Below are 24,799 nucleotides of genomic sequence, written 5' to 3'. Positions count from 1 at the left end.
TGTTTTATTTTCCTTTTTTCCTGTGGCTTTGGTTGTTTTCCAAAGCCTTGATCTAGGTGCAGAGTCCTCTGTATATAGACATCCAGTTCACTTTTGGCTGTAACAACCTACTTTATTCACTAATTTATAATAAACCACGTTGGGAATTCATTCTTCCAAAATCTTGCCAATGATGAATTTCTTTGCACCTCTAGTTTTCAAGGTCACTTTTTGTCACTCAACTTCTCACTATAAAGATATGTCATCTCAGGAAATCCCTCTTCAGGGGCTTTTTGCTCATATATATATATATAAATTTCTAGGATACATTGTCACTCTGCCCTCAAATCCCACCACTTATTAAGCAAAAGAGACTCCATATGAAGCCATTCTTGGTTGGTCTTGCTGCCTGCACCATCTTCCCCCGACATGCATCCTTCCGTTTTCATGTTCAGGTGTGGAGGGCAGGGCTTCCATCACCTGCTCCCTCAAGATTGTTGCTCCTTGTGATGGTGATTTGCAAGTGAACCCTGGTTATCTTTCCATGAAATTTCTGGTACTTACATAACTCCCTTATCAACAGTGATGGAGGTTTCCCTTATTACAAATTTTATGTCATTTCTAATAACATTATCTTGGGAATAGGATGAGGTGAGTGAGAATTATATTTATGCTTCCAAACCTCATCTTCCCCTACAGGTTTGAAATAGTTTTACTAGTGAATATATGAGAGTATAGTGATTCATATCTATGTCTCCACACTCACAGGACCATGACTGTATTCAATACCAAAGTTAAAGTGGCAATATTTTAATGAGACAGATAATACTTGTATTTTCCGTACAGATGATGGAGCAGTACGAAAAATGAAAGGTCTTTTTCTGAAAGCTAATGCAGGATCTGTTAAAGTGTTTACCATAGATATCTATCATCATGCCAATCCAAAATAGTACCTGTAATACAATCATTAAGTAGCTACTTATCAAGTGCTTACCAGGTTTCTAGTAGCATTTTCAACACAACGTACACTTTAAAACAACATGGCTTGGTTTCTGTGCTCAGGAAAAGATTTTGTACTTAGTGACTTATAAGTGATGTAAGTAGTGACTTATAAGTGACAATCTAAAATTATACAGCAGTGGAAATATTTACATATAATAAAAGCATATTATCAAGAAATAAAGAACTCAATATAGGCTCATAATAATATAGAAGATGATGGAAATTGTGGAACTTTGGGTGGCTCTTGAGTAATAGGCAATATGTAGATAGGTGGAGTACTCATACACCCTGGACTTTCCTGTCTCAACCTATTATTACAATAATAGCTACATTTATCAAGTATTTACCATGCACTAATTACTTTACATGCCACCTATAATCCTCTTAACCACGAAGTTATAAAAAATTTCCCCATTTTTCAAATAAGTGAAGCAAGACACAAACAGGTTGAACAGTCTCTTGAAGGTCACATGGGTCCAAGCTGGGGAGTTGGAATTGGAACCCAGGTTTGCTTGGCTCTAAAGCCTTAGCTGTGACACCCTACCTCATGTATTTTGCATCCAAGGGCATACTTTCTGGAAGATATATCTTGATGTCTGGCTCAGAATATCTGGTCTGTGCTGTGTATATGGGCTGTCAGTGTTTCTCCAGAGCTATATATTGCCACTTCTTAATGGTAAAAACCATCTGTATGTTGCAAGCTTATCATGAGATCTGTGACTTGCGTCACTTTGTCTTTCAGGGAGACCATTTGAACCCTATTTAATGACTGTCCTGGAAATAGATAAAACCTGGGCATCTAACCTTGGTCGTGGGTGGAGGATTGGACTGCCCAAAGTCTATCCTCCTGGTTCTGGCTCCCTCCTGTGTTCTAATCTGCTGTCTCTGATTCCTGACTCTCAGCCCACAACTTGCTCTATGTCCAGGCACACACAGTTGGAATGGGAATGTGAAAGGACAGTCTTTAGAATATTTGCTTTCCTGGTTTGTTGATCAATGGAAAGATGAGCGACACGACACCATGGGGCACTCCTCTGTGCTTCCTGCAGAGTCAGCAGATACCAGTGCATTTCTGAGCTGGACAGAAAAGCCCGTGTGGAGTCCCTTCCTGATGTTCCCTCTATGATTTTCCTCTTTGTTCAGTCTGGGATGAGGGAGGGACTTTTCATTCATTGCTGTCATCACTGCTGCTGCTGTCATCAACCTCTCCCTTGGGAGTTGAGCCAATGGGAAGTCTGGGCAATTTTCCCTGAATCTTGGTAGAGATGCACTGGGAGGAGTGAGAAGTCTTAGGAGGGAGGAGGCAAGAGAAACTGAAGCCCAGCTGTGAAGGTCGCAGAACTGCAGTGAGAGGAGGTGAGTGGCATTCTTACTCATGCTGGGTTATTCTAGGCTTCCTAGTGGACTTAGATTCCCTAAGATGGATGGACAGCCCCTAGTGCCTGAGGTGCTGCATACCCTGAACATTCACCTGGTATCAAAGTAACAGTTTTACCTCTAGCATCTGGGATTCTGGCAGACACACACCCCTTTCCAGGATAAACATAGCTAATCTCTGTTCTCCTCATGGTTGTTGTGGATTAATCTTGGGGATTAGAATGACAATTGGTGGCAGCGTCTGTAACATTGGCCAACATATCTCATTGAGAAAATTCAGCTTTCTTCCTTACCTTATGAAAAAAGTGCCTAACAACTGCGGAATAAACCCTTAAGCTTATAAAAGATAATTCACACACCGACTATATCTACTACCTGTGTCTGGCCTTTCTATCTCTGGTGTCACAGAACTACTGAATAAATACATGTGAGTGAATGAATTGATATTTACAGGCTAGTTTTACTTTTCTTTTTTAAGCAAATGGTCCAAAACCCAGGTGACAAGTTACATGCCAACTCCCAGGTCGATCACAATACAACCATCATGATAATTCCCTAAAAGGTCTGTTATTTATTGAACATTACTTATTGATTATATTTTAAATTTTATCAACAATATTTGGCAACTTTGGCAACAATTTTGAGAGGTTTGAAGTTTCAGCAATTTTTTTTGGAGGTTCTCCAACAAATCCCAAACTATGTATTGCTGAGGTTTAGCATATCTCTGTCTCATCATCATCTTCTACAATGAATTACAACCTTGACATCTCTGCTAATGTTTTTGCCCTCAATAAAAACAAACTAAAATGTGGGTTGCTCATGGGAAGGGAAAGGATACTAACATCTGTGGCTGTTTAAACAGAAATGGTAACAAAAGGACATCTTGCATTTAATCATAGTTGTATCTAGAAGATTTTGATCCAAAGTCTTTGGCAGGGTTTTTAATGCTAATATATAAGCATAGAAGTTTACTTACATTATTTATTTACTTATGTTAATAAATGAAATAGCATTTATTTCTTGACAGGGTTTAAATAAATCTATTCTGGAAAAAAACTTTTAAAGAGTTATAAAGTCTACCATTTATCTGAAATGTGGTTTAGAGATTGATAGAGGATAGAATTAGGAAGGAATATATTTCACGCCAAGGGAATATGTAGTTTCATTTATGTTGAATGAATGAAGGCTGGGTTTGGGTTTGTTACAAGATAAAAAGAGATTGTCTTCTTTGTTCCTGGAGAACTAATCAGATTACGTTTTCCTGTCTGCACTTGGTCTCATTGCCATAGGTAATGCTGAAGAGAACACTGGTAAAGAGATAATCATAAGAGGCATTTAGCAGGTACGAGCCCTGTAGTCTGAGAATGTTCCCTATAGAAGCAAAGATGCTGGTCAGGGGTGACACTGGTCATTAAGGTGGTCCTGAGATAGACTCAAGTTAGGAGGGTGGCAGAACACACAGGTGTCAGTCTCTCCCCTGGAGCCCCGCCCTCCACCATCGGACCTCACTAGCCTCTCCCCTCCCCTCTGCCAGATGGAGTTTCAGCATCATTTTCATTCCAAAGCCTTCTGTAACTCCTCCACCTCCTCAAAGCACTTTACAAATAATTCCACCATCACTGCTTTCACATTGTAGTCTGATTTTCAAATTTATTTCTAGAGCATGGAATTTGGAGGGACAGGCAGGGAGAAAATCCTAATAATTTTCTAGTGCCCAGCAATGTTTAAACTGTAGTCTTAAGTTGAAGTGGTGTTTTACACTGTAGTTAGAGGCCTTTACTTTTCTTTCTTCTATTTTTTTCCGAAATGGATTTTGAGATACGGTGAAGTTTCTCTTTAAATAGTTTGCTTAATCTTTTATTCTTTAATTTTTAGTACTTTTATCTTTTTCTTCTTTCTGACTTTACTACATGCCTAGGCATGCCACAGCACCAGTGGCATTATCAGCACCAGCTGACATTCTTTTCCTTATTTAAAGAAAGACTATCTAGTTCACTGCAGAAGATTCCTTCCTCCGCCCATCCATCACACATCCACCTTATCTAAGAAAGTTTAAATGTTTAGCCAATCAAGTCTAGTTTAAATTGTGCAGCCCGATCCCAGCCACGGAACAAAGGACACAGAGTGGAGTCGCATTAGAAATAAAAACTTCTACTCTCCTTTGTTCTGTATGCTCTCGTAGCAACCAGTCATATGGGAGGCACTCTTCCGCGCAGGAGTAAATTGGCTTCGCTGAAATTTCTGTGGCTAAGTGCTCGTTTTTCCTTACAACTCCAAGCCTTGTTTCTAACATGCATGAAAAATCCTTTGGCTGCTTCTTTTCATTTCATGTCCTCCTTTTCAATTTTTGTTTTTATGAGAAGTTAAGAGCAAGTTTTGGATTGCAGGAGGTATGAGCAGGGACAAAAATAAAGACAAAAATGAGAATGAGCTTAGTTTCTTTCTACTGACTTTTTGTTTCATAACTAGCTTGTTTCAGCAGCAGACACTGAAGATTGAGGTTTAGCTGAGCAAAGTTCTCTTGAAAAAGTATTATTTTAAAAGGTGAATTCGTGAGGCAGGCTATGCTTAACAGATATGCAATTTGAAGAATCTTTTAAGTCCCTATTTAGGCCAGCTAAATGGCTCATGCCTGTAACGACAACACTTTGGGAGACTGAGGTGGGAGGATTGCTTGAGCCCAGGAATTGGACACCAGCCTGGGCAACATAGTAAGACCCTGTCTCTACGAAGAATTTTTAAAAAATAGCTAGATGTGATGGTGTATACTTGTAGTCCCAGCTACTTGGGAGGCTGAGGTGTGAGGATTGCTTGAACCCAGGAGTTCTGAGGTAGCAGTGAGCTATGATGATGCCACTGCACCCCAGCCTAGGTGACAGAAAGAGATCCTGTCTCTAAAACAAAAACTTCTATTCAACTATTTACATTAATTGAATCATTTCATGAATAAAAGGTATAAAATTCTTATATAAGATCATTATAGTGAGTCAAGAAAGGTAGAAACAAATAGTAATAATGTTCATTGATATGTAGATGTATATACATCATTTACTAATATAAATATATATATAGGGTTTACACACACACTCATATTTTTAATATATTTAGTGTTTACACATGAACTTTTTGAGGTTTAAAAGTAGGTGCTTTTCCTCAGTGTACACAGGTGTTAACTAATAAGAACATGCCTTAGCAGATACAAATCCAAGGCCAGAAATGTTTTCTTCCACATGTTTTTACCTGTTTCAATCACAAATTGCAAACTCTACCACGTACTGGATACCAGAAAATCATTAGACTGTGTGGGTGTGTAAACTGTTTGGGCAAACTGGTTTGGAATGGATTTTCCTGCACATTATAGAGTAACTTGTCTTTCTGTCCATAAAACACAGAGCACCAGTTTGTGAGCGGTTTAGTTCCAAACTCACATGCAGGACTTAGCAGAGGGATCCAGTGAGGACACAGCAATGCAGTAATAAGCCCAACCCAGTCTCTTATTAAAGGTCTTTTAAAGCCATACAACCATTCACTCTTACCCAATAGCCAACAGAGTGGGTCCAGGTTTCTACTCCATCCTGGTAGAGATCAGGATGGGGGATAAATGAACCTTCCCACCTTCATGCCCGTCATTTTTTGAGGAGCTTGAGAAGAATATTCTGTGAGATTAGAAGGCATTAATAAGCATCTAGGATCATTTAGGATGAAAGGCCTGCCACTTTGTTTTCCTTCCAGATTTCTGTCCTATATTTTAGGTTTTGCCAATTGTTTCCAGGGTCCTGGTGTAGCGTGTGTGTGTGTGTGTGTGTGTGTGTGTGTGTGTGTGTGTGTGTGTCTGTCTGTCTGTCTGTCTGTCTGTTTTGTGAATAGAAATTGAAAAAGTTATAAAGACTCTAATTTATTTGTAGTTGGCAATAAAGTCAATTAAAAGCCTTCCTTCACTCAAATTCTATACATTTTCCTGTATCAATTGCTATCACCATTTGTGAAAGTTTCTATTCCATGTTAAAAGTTAGTAATACATGAATGTCTTCTTTTGAGAAGTGTCTGTTCATGTGCTTTGCCCACTTTTTAATAGGGTTGTTTTTTTGTTTTGTTTTGTTTTGTTTTGTTTTGTTTTGTTTGTTTTTTGTTTTTGTTTTTTGTAAATTTGTTAAAGTTCCTTGTGATATCTGGATATTAGACCTTTGCCAGATGGATAGATTGCAAAAATTTCCTCCCACTCTGAGTTTCACCTTCTTTGTCTAGGAAGTTCAACCTGCAACAAAGTGAAAACATAGCTTCTGGGTTTTCTGATTCTTATAAAGCCAACACTAGTGTGTAAATTCTCTCTCATTTATTACAACATGTGTAGTCTTGGAAAAGCAATTGAATAGCTTGAAATTCTCAGCTGCAAAATGGGAATCAAAAACTAAATAGTACTAATAACATCATGGCTTGTGAAAGTCAAGGGAGATGCTAATTGGCTATTATCTGTTGCTGGATTTAGCTGGTGCAATAAAGTTGTAAAGTCAGTTACAGATCTGTGAAGATTTAACTGTGCTGTTTGCCAAAGACCTTAGTTATCAGAGTTGGCAAACTCTGGCTGGTCCAAAACTGTCTGGACACCTGATTTTATAAATAAAATTTTATCAAAACACAGCCATGTCCATTTGTTTACCTATTTCTTATGTCTGCTTTAATGCCACTATTGAAAAATTGAGTTGTGACAGATGACTATATGGCCCACAAAGTCAAAACTATTTACTATCTGGCTCCTTGGAGAAAAAGTTGGCTAATCTCTACTCTTGGGAGTTCCTAATGAAACATATTCTGTAAGCTTCTACAATGCATTGCTTAATCTTTCATTTAACTGTAAGCCCTGGGCACTATGCTAAGCAAAATAATAGCAGAGTACCCCTTCAAGTCCAGAATCTAGTTTATTTTCCTAAGTTTTGCCAAGGGTTCATTTCTTGATTGCTTGTGAATCCCGGATCTGCTCCCTCAAGTACAAGTAGCTTCATCAGGAGGATCAGAAGGGTGTGTTGTCCTTCTGTTTTAAGCATTTCTTCATACTTGGTGTTACTGTCACATTGCCACATTCTCATGGCACTTAGCTTCTCTGACTCTCTGTGTCTGTCTGCCTCTCCCTCTCCCCCTCTTTCTCTCTCTAAAGCACATGCATGCGTGCACAAACACACATGCTGTATCACCGCCGTTGCCAACTTTCGCTTATATGGCAGGTAACAAAGGCATGATCAATGTGATTTTAAAGTGTTCAAAGATATAAAGCCCCAGAAATTTTTAGTGGCATTGTTACCATGATTTATCTCAATAACCAACTACATTCAGAAGGAGACACCACCAACAGCAATGGAACAAGTATTTTTTCCCTCAGATACTTGTTCAGTTCTTGCCCGATAGGACTTCAATTTTATAGTGACCACATTTTTTACTGTCTAGAATAGATCAGATAATATAAAGTGAAGCAAAAATTCATGAACTCTTTTCTTTTTTTTTTTTTTTTTTTTTTTTTTTTTTTTTTTTTTTTTGAGACGGAGTTTTGCTCTTGTTACCCAGGCTGGAGTGCCATGGCGCGATCTCGGCTCACCGCAACCTCCGCCTCCTGGGTTCAGGCAATCCTCCTGCCTCAGCCTCCTGAGTAGCTGGGATTACAGGCACGTGCCACCATGCCCAGCTATTTTTTTGTATTTTTAGTAGAGACGGGGTTTCACCATTTTGACCAGGATGGTCTCGATCTCTCGACCTCGTGATCCACCCGCCTCGGCCTCCCAAAGTGCTGGGATTACAGGCTTGAGCCACTGCGCCCGGCCCGAACTCTTTTCTTAAAGATGCTCCCTGATTCACTGAAGCACTGGGAAATCTACCCATGTGTAGAAACTGGTTCTAAGTCAGAATAATGTGTCTGTTATCAGCCATTCTCAAATCCTCTATATCTGGCCCCTGAAGAGGTAGCAGTTGACTGTAAAAAGATGTTTCAGGGACAATTATAAGAAAAGAATTCTTTAGGGCCCGCTCCCTCCAATGACAGAAGATCATATTGTCTGGGTCTCTGCTATAAAGCTTAAAAAGGAAATCGTCACGACAATCTTGGTGACAGCAGGTGATGGGCCTGCCTCCTTCTAGCTCTCCACCCTCTCACCAAGAAGAATGAACACTATGAGGCTTATACTCTCTGCTTCAGCAGAAAGCCCAGCTCACTGCAGGCATCCTCACAGAGTCCAAGTATACTAAAGCATAAAGAGCAAGAACTGAGCTGTGTGGTGGGGTCCAAGGGTTGTTGTAGTAAGCCATACATATTTAAGAAGAATTTTAAAAGGATGTCAAGCCTTGAATTGAATCGTCACTAAATATGAACCCACTTCTTGGTGGAGTGGTTGTCAAGTAATTTTGATAATGACCCCCTAATAACTTTCTACTTGATCATATGCATGGGTGCCTAGACACAAAACAATTTTTGCCCCTACTATGAATATGCTTCATGATCTTTCCTATTCTACTCTTCTGATTTATCCTATCTTATCTTATATTTTAATGCATCTCATTTTTGTTTTTTAAAGCTGGTATCCAACTACTAAATATATTATGTTTCCCCAAGTGATTTGTAATCTAAATATATATATATATATATATATATATATATATATATAATATATATATATTTTTTTCCTTCCAAAACTAATTTTTAAGAATCCTTCTTTTCTTTTTTATTGTAGTATCAGGTGTTCCTCTTTGTTACTTTTTTATTTCTATTTGTTTTTCCCTTCTCTGTCTTTTACCAGTAGCTACTCTGATAACTGAAGGGCTGCCATGCTCTCTCCTGCCCCTGACCTAGTGATATGGTTCAGCTGTGTCCCCACCCAAATCTCACCTTGAATTGTATCTCCAGAATTCCCATGCATTGTGGGAGGACCCAGGGGAAGGTAATTGAATCAAGGGGGCTGGTCTTTCCAATGCTATTCTTGTGATAGGGAATAAGTCTCACCTGATGAGTTTATCAGGTGTTTCCACTTTTGCTTCTTCCTCATTTTCTCTTGCTACCACCAAGTAAGAAGTGCCTTTCACCTCTCACCATGATTCTGAGACCGACGCAGCCATGTGGAACTGTAAGTCCAATTAAACCTCTTTTTCTTCCCAGTCTCAGGTATGTCTTTATCAGCAGTGTAAAAATAAGCTAATACAGTAAATTGGTACCAGAGATGAGGTATTGCTGAAAACATACCCCAAAATGTGGAAGCGACTTTGGAACTGGGTAACAGGCAGAGGTTGGAACAGTTTGGAGGGCTCAGAAGACAGGAAACTGTGGGAAAGTTTGGAACTTCCTAGAGACTGGATGATTGGCCTTGCCCAAAATGCTGATAGTGATATGGACAATAAGGTCCAGGCTGAGGTGATCTTGGGTGAAGATGAGGAACTTGTTGGGAATTGGAGCAAAGGTGCCCTAGAGATTTGTGAAACTTTGAACTTGAGAATAATGATTTAAGGATCATTCTCAATAATCCCAGTGAAAGGATCATTTCTAAACAGCGAAATAAATTTCTAATGAAAGAAATTTCTAAACAGCAAAGCATTCAGGAGGTGACTTGCGTATTGTTAAAGGCATTCAGTTTTATAAGGGAAGTGGAGCATAAAAGTTTGGAAAATTTGCAACCTGACTATGCAGTAGAAAAGAAAAACCCATTTTCTGGGAAGAAACTCAAGCTGGCTGCAGATTTCTAACATTAATCCCTAAGACCATAGGGAAAATGTTTCCAGGCCATGTCAGAAACCTTCATGGCAGCCCCTCTCATCCAAGGCCTGGAGGCCCAGGAGGAAAAAGTGGTTTTGTGGGCTGGACCCAGAGTCCCTGTGCTGTGTGCAGACTAGGGACTTGGTGCCCTGTGTTCCAGCTGCTCCAGCAGTGGCTGAAAGGGGCCAACGTACAGCTCAGGCTGTGGCTTCAGAGGGTGGAAGCACCAAGCCTTGGTAGTTACCATGTGATGTTGAGCCTCTGGTGCACAGAGGTCAAGAATTGAGGTTTAAGAACCTCCACCTAGATTTTGGAAGATATATAGAAATGCCTGGATGCCCAGGCAAAAGTTTGCTGCAGGAGTGGTCTCATGGAGAACCTTTGCTAGGGCAGTTCAGAAGGGAAATGTGGGGTCGGAGCCCCCACACAGAGTCCCTACTGCGGCACTGCCTGGTGGGGCTGTGAGAAGAGGGCCATCGTCCTCCAGACCCCAGAGTGGTAGAACCCCTGACAGCTTGCACTGTGCACCTGGAAAAGCCACAGACACTCAACACCAGCCCGTAAAAGCAGCTGGGAGGGAGGCTGTACCTTGCAAAGCCACAGAAGCAGAGCTGCCCAAGACCATGGGAACCCAACTCTTGCATCAGTATAACCTTGATGTGAGACTTGGAGTCAAAAAAGATTATTTTGAAGCTTTAAATTTTGACTGCCTGCTGGATTTCAGATTTGTATGGTCCCTGTAATGCCCTTGTTTTGGCCAATTTTTCCCCTTTGGAGTGGCTGTATTTACCCAATTCCTGTACCCCCATTGTATCTAGGAAATAACTAGCTTGCTTTTGATTTAACAGGCTCATAGACAAAGGGACTTGCCTCAGATGAGACTTTGGACTGTGAACTTTTGGGTTAATGCTGAAATGAGTTAAGACTTTCAGGGACTGTTGGGAAAGCATGATTGGTTCTGAAACGTGAGGACATGAGATTTGAAGGGGTCAGGGGCAGAAAGACATGGTTTGACTGTGTCTCCATTCAAATCTCAACTCAAATTTTATCTCCCAGAATTCCCACATGTTGTGGGAGGGACCCAGGAAGAGGTAATTGAACCCTGGAGGCCAATCTTTCCTGTGCTATTCTCGTGATAGTGAATAAGTCTCACACAATCTGATGGGTTTATCAGGAGTTTCTGCTTTTGATTCTTCCTCATTTTCTCTTGCTGCCACCATGTAAGAAGTGCCTTTCACCTCCCACCATGATTCTGAGGCCTCCCCAGCCCTGTGGAACTGTAAGTCCGATTAAATCCTTTTTTCTTTTTCTTCCAAGTCTCGGGTATGTATGTCTTTATCAGCAGCATGAAAACAGACTAATGCACCTGGCATGTCCTGCTGTGGCCACCTCTCCATCTCCTGGTCCTGATGCAATCTCTCTTATCTTTCAAGTCTACATTTCTGTGGGAAATAGTTCCTAATCCCTCTAGTACTCAGTGACATCTATTTCCAGGTTGTCCAAATAGCATCATTTAGAGTACTTTCCATGCCACCTCATAATTGTTTGTGAGTTGTCTCCCTTAGTGAACTGTGGGCCCACGGAGGGCAAGGAATGGGTCTTCTGCGCCACAGTATCCCCACACTGTGGTGCCAGGCCCAGCACCCACCAGACCTGTGATAAAAATTGGTTCAGTCAGTGAGTGGATGAATGAATCTACTGATTGGAAGGAGAAAAGACCACTAGATGAAGGATTTGAATGGGCAAATTAGTTAAAATTAATTCTACTATAGTTAACTCCTTTGGCTTCATGGGCAGGCTAGTCTCTAAAATAAGATAGTAATAATTTTTCTTATCTCTGGAAAGATAGTCTTTGTAGGCTGATTCAGAACTCACTTGCCCAAAACATTCCACTATTGTTGAGTCTGATTTACAGAGTATGTGCATTGGTATGCATTATCAGGTGCTTGAAGACACCAAGTCCTTCTGGATATTCTTATGGGATAAAAGGAAATGGGAAGGGATTATATATGTTGAGGATTCTAGCTGCAGGCACAGTCAGGAGAACTGCATGTGCCAGTGATCCGATTTACCTTATTTTTCCTGGCATGGTTTTGAGTTATGTGTCTTGGATGGCTCAGCCAGTCCATGTGACAGTTGATGGGTACAAGTAAGCAATTAGCCTTGATTCTCTGCTAGATGAGTTATTAGTGAGAATAGCCTTTTTTCCCCCCGATGATATCTCTGGGGCAGTGATGACAGCAGAAAACTAATAAGAGTTAGAAGGCCTGATCTTTGTCAACACATTTGATATTCACTTGTTCTGTGGTTTTGAGCAGTTTTTTAATCTTTGATTTTTCATATACAAATGTTTGTAAAAAGAGTTATTTAATGTGATGGCACCTTCATGAGATTAGCAATGCCTTCTGGATTCATTTCTATTTCTCAATCACCACTATTTGATCATAAAACAGGAGTTATATAAATATAACAAGATAATATTTTAAAGTAAACATTAAATTTAATTACCTTCATGATCATAATATTAGCGGATAATTGTGGATTAAGGCATAGATGACATTTGCCTTTAGGTTAGGTCATATTCCTATTTTTAGATTATATCAGAAAAGGGAGGTTTCAGTTACAGTAGTCTAGTGTAAAACATATTCCTTTACTGAGAAATTTGGGTGAATTAGGGTTAGACTACAAGGTAGATGAAAATCTTGCTCTGGACTGAGACTGGGCACCATCATTAATATCATATGAGCCCCTGTTTTTCATAATCAAAATGCTGACATAACTTTTCTGAATTGTTATAGGGAATTGTTGAAAATTCTATATCTCTGCTGTGCAGTTTTGTGCTTCAACTTTCCTGCTACCATTTTTTTTTAACAAGCAGAAATAGTATGATAATAAATGGAAACAACTCATACATCTTCCAGAAAGTAATTTAATTACTAGAATAAACTATTATTAGAATTTCTGCTATTAGTATGTAAGTATTTGATAATTTCCAATGTAAGATGGTTTTATGTTGGAGCTGGTCTAAATATTGTAATATTTAAAAAATATTGGTAAGTAATCCACTTTTCATTTATGATAGGATCTAAAAATAAGTTTATCTTCTTTTAAAATAATTGTGATGAACTCATAGCCAGAAACTAAATTTGGTAGTGGTCAAATTCATCTCGTGCTGCCTAAAGGATGATACTAATCCAAAATTTAAGTATCTGATGTTAAGGTGTTATGGAAATATGATGCACTTATGAAGAGTACCTTTAACAAAAAGTCAGAGAAGGAAGCTAAAGGTTAAAGAATGAGTTGCAGCTTTCATTGATGCCTTTGACTTGAGTTTAATGAGGCAGAAATTATTGGCCATTGGGTAAAAAATATCATAGCTTCTTTTCTTTATTAAAGATCATGTCCTGTGAACAGGTACTAATTACTTTATAAATCAAGGAAATTTCTGGTATCTTAAATCCTAACACTTCATCATGCTGTTCTTTGAGAATTCCATGACTTGGGAATGCATTTCAGGCCAAGGAACCCAGAAAAGAACAAGTTTGACCTGTGTTACTAAATGGGTCATTGTAAAGAATTGCATTACGATACAATTGTGTAGTGTTTCCCAAGTTATGAAAACAGAAACTCTGCATACTATTTCTATGGTATGAACTAAATTAGAGGCAGGCCCTAGAGTGAAGCTTACTCAACCTTAAGGGAAAAGAAACAATTTTCCCAAGAGTTGAATTCTTATGAATGACGATTAACCTGATAGGCTTGGAAGAATTTTTCTCAGTCACTAACAGGCTTGGTTCCCAATATCTGGGGTGGAATAACGTGAGAGCTGTGGGATTTGGTTTGCTAAATGAAGAAGGCGTTACCGTTTTACTGTTCTGTGGGCCTTAGCCCAATTACGATGTCTGGGGATTTCAAAAACAAATTATTTTCTGACTAATTCATATTTAAATAAACATTGAGTGACAAAGTGGTTTGACCTTTTCTTAAATTCCGTTTTCTGCTTATTTAAGCTCTGGCTGTCCCCATCCATGTGGCTGCTGAGTGGAGTGTCAAGAGGAAACTTCTCACTGGTCTCCCAGGAGGGGCTATTCCCAAGCACCCAGGCTATTCTTAAGTAGAATGTAACTCCATGTGTTTTTAAAATCATAGAACAATGAGAACACATGGACACAGGGAGGGGAGCACTACACACTGGGGTCCATTGGGGGGAAATGGGGGAGATATGGGGGGGTGGGGAGGTGGGAAGAGAGAGCATGGGGAGAAATGACAGATACAGGTGAGGGGACGGAAGGCAGAAAACCACACTGCCATGTGTGAACCTATGCAACAATCTTGCATGTTCTTCATATGTACCCCCAAACCTAAAATGCAATAAAAAAATCATAGAAATCAATAATTCCACTAGACTCTCTAGTCAGATATTTCTCTTGAAAAATAAATCTAAAATTTCTTTGGAAAAATTAAATGACTAAAAATGGTCAAAATATTTTGAAATTGATGAGTAATTATGCAGGACTTGTCCTACTAAACATTGAAATATATTCTTATTAAATAATTTTAATTGGCAAAACAAATAAATGGACAGATAAATAGAGCAGAGTGTAAAGCTCAGAAATAGACCTTTAGTTAAAACAGCTTATGATGAATTGGTATCACACATCTTTTGGGAAAAGAAAGCTTACAGAAATAATAGTGGTATATTTGTTTAACTACTATTATTATTATTACATATGTATATCATTACCTCATCTCTAAAAATTACAGAAGGAAAAATAAAACAAAATAAACTATCAGAAGGGGTGAGTAATTAAGCATTGGATCACAGAGTAGGGAAAGAGTCTCAAAACATGAATCACAGAAGAAATGATGTATTTTTCACTATACAAACATATAAATTATACCTAGGTAAAAATTATCACCAGAAATTTAAATGGCCATCAATGAATTGCAGAATTTATTTATGACAAGTAAAATCGAGCTCTCTGTGATTCCCTTGTTCTTTCCTTCATAGTTGCCTCCCACAACTGTAGATTCAACTATATGTCAATAGCTGATGAGCACCTCAAACTTAAATCCCCAAATCTCATTCTCTACAGTATTTCACGTCTCAGAAAATGTTACAAACTCTTGTTCAATTACCAAAGCCATAAGTCCAAATGTTTTATATATATATATTTTTTTCATTTTCTTCCCTTTCCATATAAAATTTGTCAGTGTAGCCTGAATATTCTACCTCCTAAATTTATCTGGAGTACATTTTCTCCATCCTTAATGGCACTTCCTGGTCCACATCACTATTATTTCTGGCCTGGTCTTTTCAAATAATCTCTTTTTTGATTATTTTGTTTCTACTCTTGGCCCTCTCTGATTTGTTTTGCAGAACAGCTAGAGTGTTATTTTTTAAAAAAGTAAAATAAGAACAAGTCATCTCTTGCTTAAAATCTTTCACTAGCTTCCCTTCCCATTTAGGATAAAATTCAAACTCCTTCTGACTATGAGCCTCTACACAGTCCCTGGTTTTCCTCATCCCATGCCACTCTTCCTGCTGTTCTTTCTTTCTACAATATTATCTTCCTTTCCCCTCCTGCTTATACAGTCCAGCTCTATTCTTATATCTTAGATCCCGACTTAGATTTATTTCCTTAAAAATGCCTCCGTTGACATTACAATCTAAATAAGTGATTCCCATCCCATTTCTGTTTCTAGAAACCCATTTTTTCCTTCATAGCACTTATTATTTATAGTGTGTGTGTTTAATATATTAAAATTAATTTGACAGATTTCAAGCAGCTGAAAAACAGCATTTTCTCATGTAATTAGAAGTTTATAGAGTTAGGTGAGTGGTTGCTGGTCTTGCTGTTAGTGGCTCAAGGCTATTAGGACAGATGTCTCTGTAATTCCTTTGTTCTTTCCTTCAATGTTGACTCCCCAGTCACAAGCAGACAGCTCTCTCTACCTCATGTATCCTACATTCCAGTGAAGAGCAGTGAAGAGCCATTGGATAAAATTGGCCCCTAACAACTGAGTAACTCCTCTCTTGGAAAAGTTTCCTGGAAGCCATAGACAGCAGCTTCTGCTTGCATGACTATTGGCCAGAATCTAGATACATGTTCCTCCCCATCTGCAAGGGAAAAGGGATTTTTTTTTTTTTAAATTGGGCAATATGGCTTCTCCCATTTTCCATTAGTTTTCTTTCAACTAAACAAAATTTAGTGTCTTTTATAAGAAAAAGAGGGAGAATGAATCTTGGGTCTTAACATTCTTGGCTACAGTGTGTATTTTTTTTTTTTTTACTGAATGCCTGTTTTTCCCAACTTTTAAAAGAAGGAGTCATGTTTTATTTTTCAAAACATGTGTACCAGTTGGCCTACGTTTGGGTAAGCATTCAATAAATTGTTGAACAAATCAAACTTACTGAGAATCATGTCATAGCACTTCCTGAACTTTCCAGGTCAGGGATGTTATGTTAAACAGGTGGTTCTGTTTGCACTGAAGGCTAAACCTTTGCTCATACCCTAGGGGATCATACTATAGCCCACCTTTTGGAGGAATTTTCTTCTGAAATTTTCTTCTTGTTTCTCCTTCACCATCTATTATTCTTCTGCTTGATGATTCCCAAAGCAGACAAGAAGACTTATTATCTCCCAACTTAAAAAGATAACTATATATGCTGACTGCTACCTTCCCAACCCCAGCTCTGACCTCTTTCTTGAACTGGATAAAAGTATCTGTCATTACTATCTGGAGGCTGCTCAAATGTAACATTATCAAAACTACTTTCAATTGAGTATTGTGGGGCAGACAGAGTGAGATCCAGGAGAAATTCCCTAATTCTGGCTTGAGTAGCACAAAAGAGAGCTCTAAAAAGTTCGGTGAACTGGAGGGAAATTCCTGCATATTTTTTTCTCTCTATTGCCTCTATTCTCTCACATCACAGTCCCCAGCTGGACCTGTATATGTTTATCCAGCCAGAGTGGCCAGGAAAGAGTAGCCTTTCAGAAGCAAGGCATCTACCTAGTTATATAAACTAAAGAACCTTGAAGTGATTCTTTCTTCTACTACTTTCATTACCTTCCACATCCAGTCATCAAGTTCTGCTAAATATAATTCCAACTTTGCGTAAACCCATAACTTTTCTCCCTCTCTACTGTTACATCTCTGTTCACAACCTTCTCCTGTCTTATGCTGAGTAAGGATAGAGGTTCTGGTTCCTGGCCACTTTTTCTGGATAAACTGAGCTTTTTAGAGCTTTCGTTTCTGCTACTCAAGCCAGAATTAGGGAATTTCTCCTGGATTTCACTCTGCCCCACAATACTCAGTTCAGAATTTTGGTCTGGGCTGAGTTAAATAAATAAATGTATTTATTCAGGAAGGGAATGAGATCGTTCTTCATTTTATTTTTTAGTATGTAGATCATTCCAACCTTCTTTTCTTGCTTATCTGCATCTACTCCAACAGTGAGAAAACCTGACTTGCACTATCTTTCATCTATTTATTTAACCATTCGATTCCACTGGACATTTTGAGTATTATATAATGAGACTCTGACTCCTGTTTACACCTACTTTTTAAGTAGACAGCAATGGTTTTAATGGTAATTGGTGGCGTCTGGTTTAAATGGCAATTTGATTGTCAAAGTCTTTGTAGTACTCTTCTCATCTGCCCTGTTTTTACAGTACCCAGCAGTCAATCTGAAATGATCTCATAACTTGGTCAATAAAGCTTTTGGTCTATTGATTCTATTCATTTTCACAGATTAATGGAACAGTGGTGAACCCAGGACTTCATATATGAATTTAAAGCATTCTTTTCTCCATTTCCCACTTCTTTGTGATTGTCCTCAAGCCCTCTACCTGGGAGGGGAAGGAGTGCTACACTTTCGCTGGTGTCCGTTTTCTGCAGGGTGGTAGGTGACAGGATCCCACCTCACGACTTTGTGCACAAGTGTGAGTGGGAGGGGAAGGGCTCTGTTATCTGTGTCTGCAGCCACCATCAAAGGATTAAGGCAGGACACCGCTACTTCTGCTTGTGTTTACTTCGTGTGGAGTGGGGAATGTCATTATGGTTCTACCCTACAGTTTTTACAGCAATCAGGCCAGCAGAGAGGATAGAGGGTGTTCCTTCTCTTGTGGCATCTGCTTGTAGTGGGGTGATTATCATCCAAAGGATTCTTCCTCTTCCTGGACCTCCGGTTAGAGAGATTTTTATCCCTGCCTCTATTAGTATTATAGTTTCAGGGTGTGGTTAGCAATAGCACCTAGGCTGGAATGTAAAGGAAGAAGAAAAAAAACAACAACAAATTTAACACTAGGTGGCCCTTCAAGTCCTGAGATTCCTAGCCAGTCTTCCTTCTTTTCTTCCCCTCTAGCGTTTTCTCGTAGTTGCTCTATGGATTTTGTCTAGAAGTTTAAGTTGTAATTAGCAGGAAAGAATATGGTGGAGTGTGTTTTTTACATCTTGACCAGAACTGGAAGCTACTGTAATTATTACTAAATTATTAAATTGTTATAATTTCAGTTTCTATTTTACCTTTTACTCAAGAGTTAATGGGAGGATTTTTACTATCCATGTGAAGGATCATGTTGTGAGTTTTTCTGTTGTTGTTGATAGTAAACTCTAGTTTTATTGAATGCAATCAGAAAATATTGTTGTAATAGTCTTCCTTTATTAAAGTTACTGATATTTTCTTTGTGATTTACATATGGTCAATTTTTATGCATGAACCATGGGCATTTGAGATGAATGTGTTCTCTACTATTAGGGTATGGAATTCAATACATTCATATTTAACGTAATGACTATGTTGTTTAAATCTTTTACAACCTTACCTTGTTTTATTTCCATTCTGCACATCACACACACACACACACACACACACACACACACTCTCACACTCTCACAGAGATTCCATAGAATTTTATTCACCTTCATCAGAACAAAGGAGGCTGATAGTCTGGAAAGATGTTGCCAGAGTGGGAGAAAAACTGAACTTCCAAAAGATGTGCACGCATTTTGCATGGTGGGGGGGGGGGTGAGTGTGTCACATGTCACTGGTGCTCTAGGAATGGCGACAGTGCGAACATGTACGAGAAAGGAAGAGACAAAAGAGAAAGGGAGGCATAATTGTGGTGAGGAAACGGTGCATTTGAAGGAACGTAAAAGGCAATTTAGTTGCTGATATGAGTGAAAGTTTGGGCGGAAGAAATATTTTAAAAGAATGTAGGAAGTATTTTTGATGTTGGTGTGCTTTGTGAAATCCTTAAGGTGGTCTGTTTAAGAAGCCTAAGTGAATGAAATGGAATTTGTGTTTTCTTTGAATATTATTTCCTGCACAGACTGGATCCTGGTGTTCCCAGTTTTTATTCTCAGTTTTACTTTTATTTTCTATCTCATTTATAATGAAATTGATAGAATTGGAAATGAAATGACCATAATAAGATAAACTCTTAATAGTTTCTTAATTGTATTAGACTTCCCATTCGTTTATACTTATTTCATGTGTTATTATGTGTTTCACATGTACTGAACATATTATTTTTTCTTAAAGATAGAATTGCTACATGCTATTGCAACCTTGCCCATACATTAAAGGCATCCTTCTAAGGGTTCACATGAGTTGGAAATTTATTATTCCAAAAATAGTAAGGAAACTACTCTGAGTTGAAAGGGTTCATTTTTGTTTTTGATAAGGTTACATATGGGATTCTCTGTTTCTCATAGACCATTATGAGATCAGATGGACTGTGATTTTTTTAAGCAGATTTTCTGGGGATATTTATGAACAAGTCAAGATAGCAGCCATGTTGTCTTCTGACTTCTAAGGATAAGTTTAAGGGGACATAGTGGGAGACAAGTTAAGAAATGATGAAGAAGGCTTCATAGTTCAAAAAGAAAAAAAAATCATAGGCACCCTGGGATCTATTTCAACTGCTTCTCTTTTTTTAACTCTTATTTTGGGAGTACTTGCGCAGGTTTGTTATATAGGTCAACTGCATGTCTCGGGGAGGTTTGTATAGAGATTATTTCCTCTCTCAGGTAATAAGCGTATATTGAAGGTGGAGGACTGGAGAAGGGAGAGGATCAACTGCTTCTTGTTTTAGAAACACACAAGCTTATTGAACCCTACTTTTCTCATGTTGTAAAATGAGAGACTTTGACTTAAATGATAGCTAAAGTTTCCTTTAGCTTACTATCTATTAATAAAGAAAAGATTGGATTTATATTTACTTTCAAGACCATTGAATTAGCATATTAAATTAAAGTTAAAGTAGGGATTTAAGCCTTACTCTGCAAATGGAAAAAAATAGGTAGTGGTTTTAAAGGTTTCATTTATAAATAGAAAAATAATTTTAAAGGATAAGAAAATAGAAGTTTGTAGAAAAGTTAAATACATGGTTTATATTTAACTTTGCCACTGAAACTGGTCAAGGTAAAGCTGAATGAATTTGGATATTTGGAATGTTTACTTTTTCATGACAAATAATGACATTCAAAATGTGGTGATAAAATAATTCAGGAGATGAAATGAGACCAATGGTTGCATTTCTTTGTGAAGTTGAAATCCTGAGGTAGAAAGTGAACTTTAATTTGCTTTCGAAATTAGAATTGGATTTTGTTTAGGAAATTTCCCTGTGTTTGTTCGTGAATCTCATAGAACTAAGGAGTTCAAACAGAAAAAGTAGCACTAATAACAATAGTGATGACTTGATTCTTTACTGCTTATTATTCTGTTGGTTGGGACTGGGACAATGTGATGAAATGATGTGGCACAAAGTGGAAATCAACAAGACCTCCAGAATTTGGAATTCTGATCAGAGAGATTATAGGAGGTTCCAGTGATTGCATTCATTTAAATGCATGAGGAGAATACTATACCATGTTATTTATTGCTACGTGAAAGCTGAGATTATTTATTTCAAAAGTAAAAGAGAAACAGAAGAAGGTGGAGGAAATCAGGCAAAAAAAGAAGAAGGGGTAAATATTTACATGTAAACAAGAGATGCAGAGTAATTGATTTTTTTTTATGCCCTGCCCACAGTAAAACAACAAAGAATACATCAAGAAGTAAAAATAGACCTAACAAGCAATCACTTAGAATGAATTAACATGGTAGAATGTGCAATTAAGCCATGGAAATTGCTACTACAAAATTTCATTCAAATAAATAGATAGATTAGAAAGATTAGAGTTGGTAAACACAGTTTATATAAAAATTTCAATGTCTGGAATTTGGAACCAACAAACAAAATATTGAGCAAACAAATGAAACACAAATGACATCAGTTTCCAGGGAATAGGCTTATATATTTTAGGATGTGCAAAGAATATCCCTTAATTTGGAACTTTTAGTATACCCAAGTTATTTTCATTTTCTGGGAACTACTCTAAATCCAGCACCCCTTACCATGCCCTTGCCATTAGTATTTGGTCACCAAATAATTCTTAAATCCTCAGCCTGACTACAGAGCTCTATCTAACCAGAGCGACAGTCTCCTCTACTGACACCCTCATGTAATCCTGAATTAATCCCTCATAGTTTCCTTAAACACCTCTCACGTGGAAGTTGTTCATTTCCCATGTGCACCTCAATTTAGGCCAGGAAGAGAAAAAGAGCTGTCTTTTGGCTCTTTACCATCATTTTCAAGGCATTTTTCTATAGTTTTCTTTTACTACTCTTCCTCCTTTGAAGCCCTATACATCTACATCTACACCTTCTTTCCAAGCTTGGTCACGACCACCTGCCAAGCTCCAAGTTCTTCCTACAGAACCCTTGAGGATTTTGGCATCTGTACCTTAGCTTTTTTCTTCCAGTTTGTCCCTGGACTGAAGGTACACACTGGATACCATCTACTACCCAGCCTTTTAACCAGCTCAGCTCTCCATTTTCTTGGACACTTCTGGACATTGTTACCTTCTGAAAATTCTGAGTTCTTTACCTTCAATCACAGCCTTTGCGTACTCCACACTCCCATTAAACATGCTTAATAACACCTTGTCTTCCAGTGTAATGATGTCTGCAATCTTATCGTCCATCAAGCCTTCTTAGTTGTTCTTGCATTCAGCCTGTAAAGGCCCAGTTACAAGAGTTGGGGGGTGAGAACCTGATGTGTTGATGTCCATGGTCCTGAAACAATCTCTGAAAGATTGTGAAGAGTGTCATGCCACCTCTTTACTATGCAGTGTCCAGGAGAGTCTTCATGGTCTATTATTTCAACTGCATTCTCATTAACGCTAAATTCTAACCCATCACATCTGCTTTCATAATTCTCAAGCTAACCATTGATTTTCTCTACCTTGCTCTTGGACTTCCAATTATGACTATAGAAAAAATCACATAACCTTGCTACTAGCTCTCCTACAAATATTGAATTTCTGGCCACAGCTGGTTGTCTGGCCTTTCTAAATCTCTTTAGAAACTTGGATTATTGTTATGCCTATCCTTTAAGTGTCAAAATTTTCCAAGGGATCTTCCCAATGTTTTTCCTTCTTTTTCTTTGGACTTTTTGTCTGGAAGTCACATCAAAGATTTTAGCTGCCATGTAGATGTCAGAGACCCCCAAATAAGCATATATATCATCAGCCACTTCTTTCATATACAGACTTAAATATTTAACTACGTTTTCCAAATGAATGTTCAATGGGCATTTCAATTTCTGTATATTCAAAACCAAATTTATTATTTCCTCTTTCCCCTTCATTCATACTCCTCCTGCTGAATTGTCTGTCTCTTAATGACATCATCATCAGACAGCAGAGCCTGAAGTGCCCCCACCACTCCACGCAAGGTTATTAGATATCTGCTATTCTCAGAATACGTCCTGGACACTAATTCCATGGGTTTTTGCTCATATTGTTCTCTCTTTCCTGGATGCTTCTCATCTTCATTTTCCCAACCAAGATCAAATGCTAGCTTATTTGTGAGGCCCTCTTAACACTACCACTTCCAATGATTTCTTCCTGAAAACTTCCATTTGCTTGCTTTTCTGTCCTATCATTTGTTTTACTTTACACTAGGTCATTTCACTAATTCAATAACGTTTATTAAGACCCAAGTATCTTAACAGACACTATAATATACAAGGAGAAAGAAATAGAAATAAGTATTGGCTTTTGGCCTGAAGGAGTTTATATCTCCTAGTATCTAGAATATAGCCTTATAATTGTGGGTACTCATGTACTGAATTTGAGTTAGCGTTTTAAAGAATCTTGAAAAAATAGCAAAAGTTGTTTAGGTAGCTGGAGGACTACCGTGAATAAAACCTTTTTGAGATTGGCAGTTGTGACATCAAATCTATGTGGAAAAAAATCACTTTTCTTTTCAATTTAGCATGAGGATGACTTGTGGAAAGGCAGTGCTTTCCCCTAATTATTATTATTTTTATTTTTAGAGAGATGGGTCTGGCTATGTTGCTCAGGTCAGTCATCCCCTAATTACTTAAAAAGAATCACTCCCTAGTTTTATAGGACACCCAAGTTTTGGAGAAGAGTATAACTTCGGTTCCAGATGGACCACTTTGTTTTATTTTCAAGGCTTTTGGTGGGAAAGGTGGTCATTTTAAATTTATTTTATATCATGTCTTTAGAAGATATGGCTAGCAGTTCACTTATGGAAAATGATGGGAGAAATATTTCAGATAAAGCTTTCAAATAAAAATTTACAGATAGAATATTCAGTGGTAATAGTAGAGAGGACTGAAACATATTTGGGTCATATGATGGTTTGGTAGCCTCATGAAGTGTCTTCTTATACTTGTTTATTTTAATTGAGTCAAGGAACCTACAAAAAGGATGTATGGGTAAAGATGGATACAGTGGGTGAATAAGGAAACACAAGAGTCTCTGTTATTCAACTGGTCCCAAGAATAAGCATCTGCCACAGGAACTGATTAGATGTCAAACTCTAGAAGATGCAGGGACAATTAGCATCCTGCGAGGTGCCTGGTGGCAAAGTATGGTAAGAGTGAGGAAGGGCTCTTCTCACTTCTTCACGGCACCAAGTAATGCTAACCCTATGGCTTGGCATCTATGAGGGCATTGGGAAATAGTATTTTTGGTGGGGACACTGGTGCTCTCTGAGGACTGAGAACATTGATGAGGGTCCAGAGCAGGAGAAGAGAAGCACAGAAAGTCCGTGTGGTGGCTGCAGCTGATGAGCAAATCTGTTTCCTTGGGAACACTTAAACTTCTCAGCAAGCTTCTGCCCTTGGTGAGGACAAGAGACAGTAAAACGCAGATTATTACAATTCATGTTTCATCATCTGTATGCATGAAGTGGCAAGGCCAATGGAAATTGGGATTATCACTGTATGTCAAGGGAGAAGAATTAATGTAACACACCAGTCCCATGACTGTTTCCTTCTCAGACTTATGTCATTTTGGGATTGGTTAATTGTAAATCAACTGTTGCAAACAGTAGTGGGAGGGATGTCTGAGTTAATCTGAAAAGAAAACAATGGTGAGTAGATCCTTAATTATGAGTGACTCTCGGTAATTCCAAGAAGATCATCCAGTATGTGTGTTGCTTGGGTCCCTTGCCTTTTACTTACTGACCATTTCACCACTTGAAAGTACTTTACCTCCTCAGTCAGTAAGAAATAGAAAGGATGTGGGATTAAAAATATTTCAGTTCACTCTAGTCCATGAACACTGCAATTAGAATATGGAGAGCAGGGAATTCATTTGTAGGCTTATTTTTTCAAATTGACAGCAACCTTC

General features: G+C 38.3%; 1 protein-coding gene across 1 annotated transcript in view; it reads left to right on the top strand.

Annotated features, from left to right (window-relative positions):
• The first annotated feature begins 2,251 nt into the window (after positions 1-2,251).
• Positions 2,252-24,799, top strand: part of SERPINB7 (serpin family B member 7) — a 49,289-nt gene continuing 26,741 nt past the window's right edge. The window contains exon 1 of the mRNA XM_003926011.3: positions 2,252-2,337. The gene's annotated coding sequence lies outside the window, so the exon portion shown is untranslated. The remainder of the gene's footprint in view (positions 2,338-24,799) is intronic.

The sequence above is a fragment of the Saimiri boliviensis genome, chromosome 13 (assembly GCF_048565385.1).
Source record: "Saimiri boliviensis isolate mSaiBol1 chromosome 13, mSaiBol1.pri, whole genome shotgun sequence".
NCBI classification, from domain to species: domain Eukaryota; kingdom Metazoa; phylum Chordata; class Mammalia; order Primates; family Cebidae; genus Saimiri; species Saimiri boliviensis.
The sequence above is the reverse complement of the archived record's forward strand: the minus strand, read 5'-3'. Positions and strand labels throughout refer to the sequence as shown.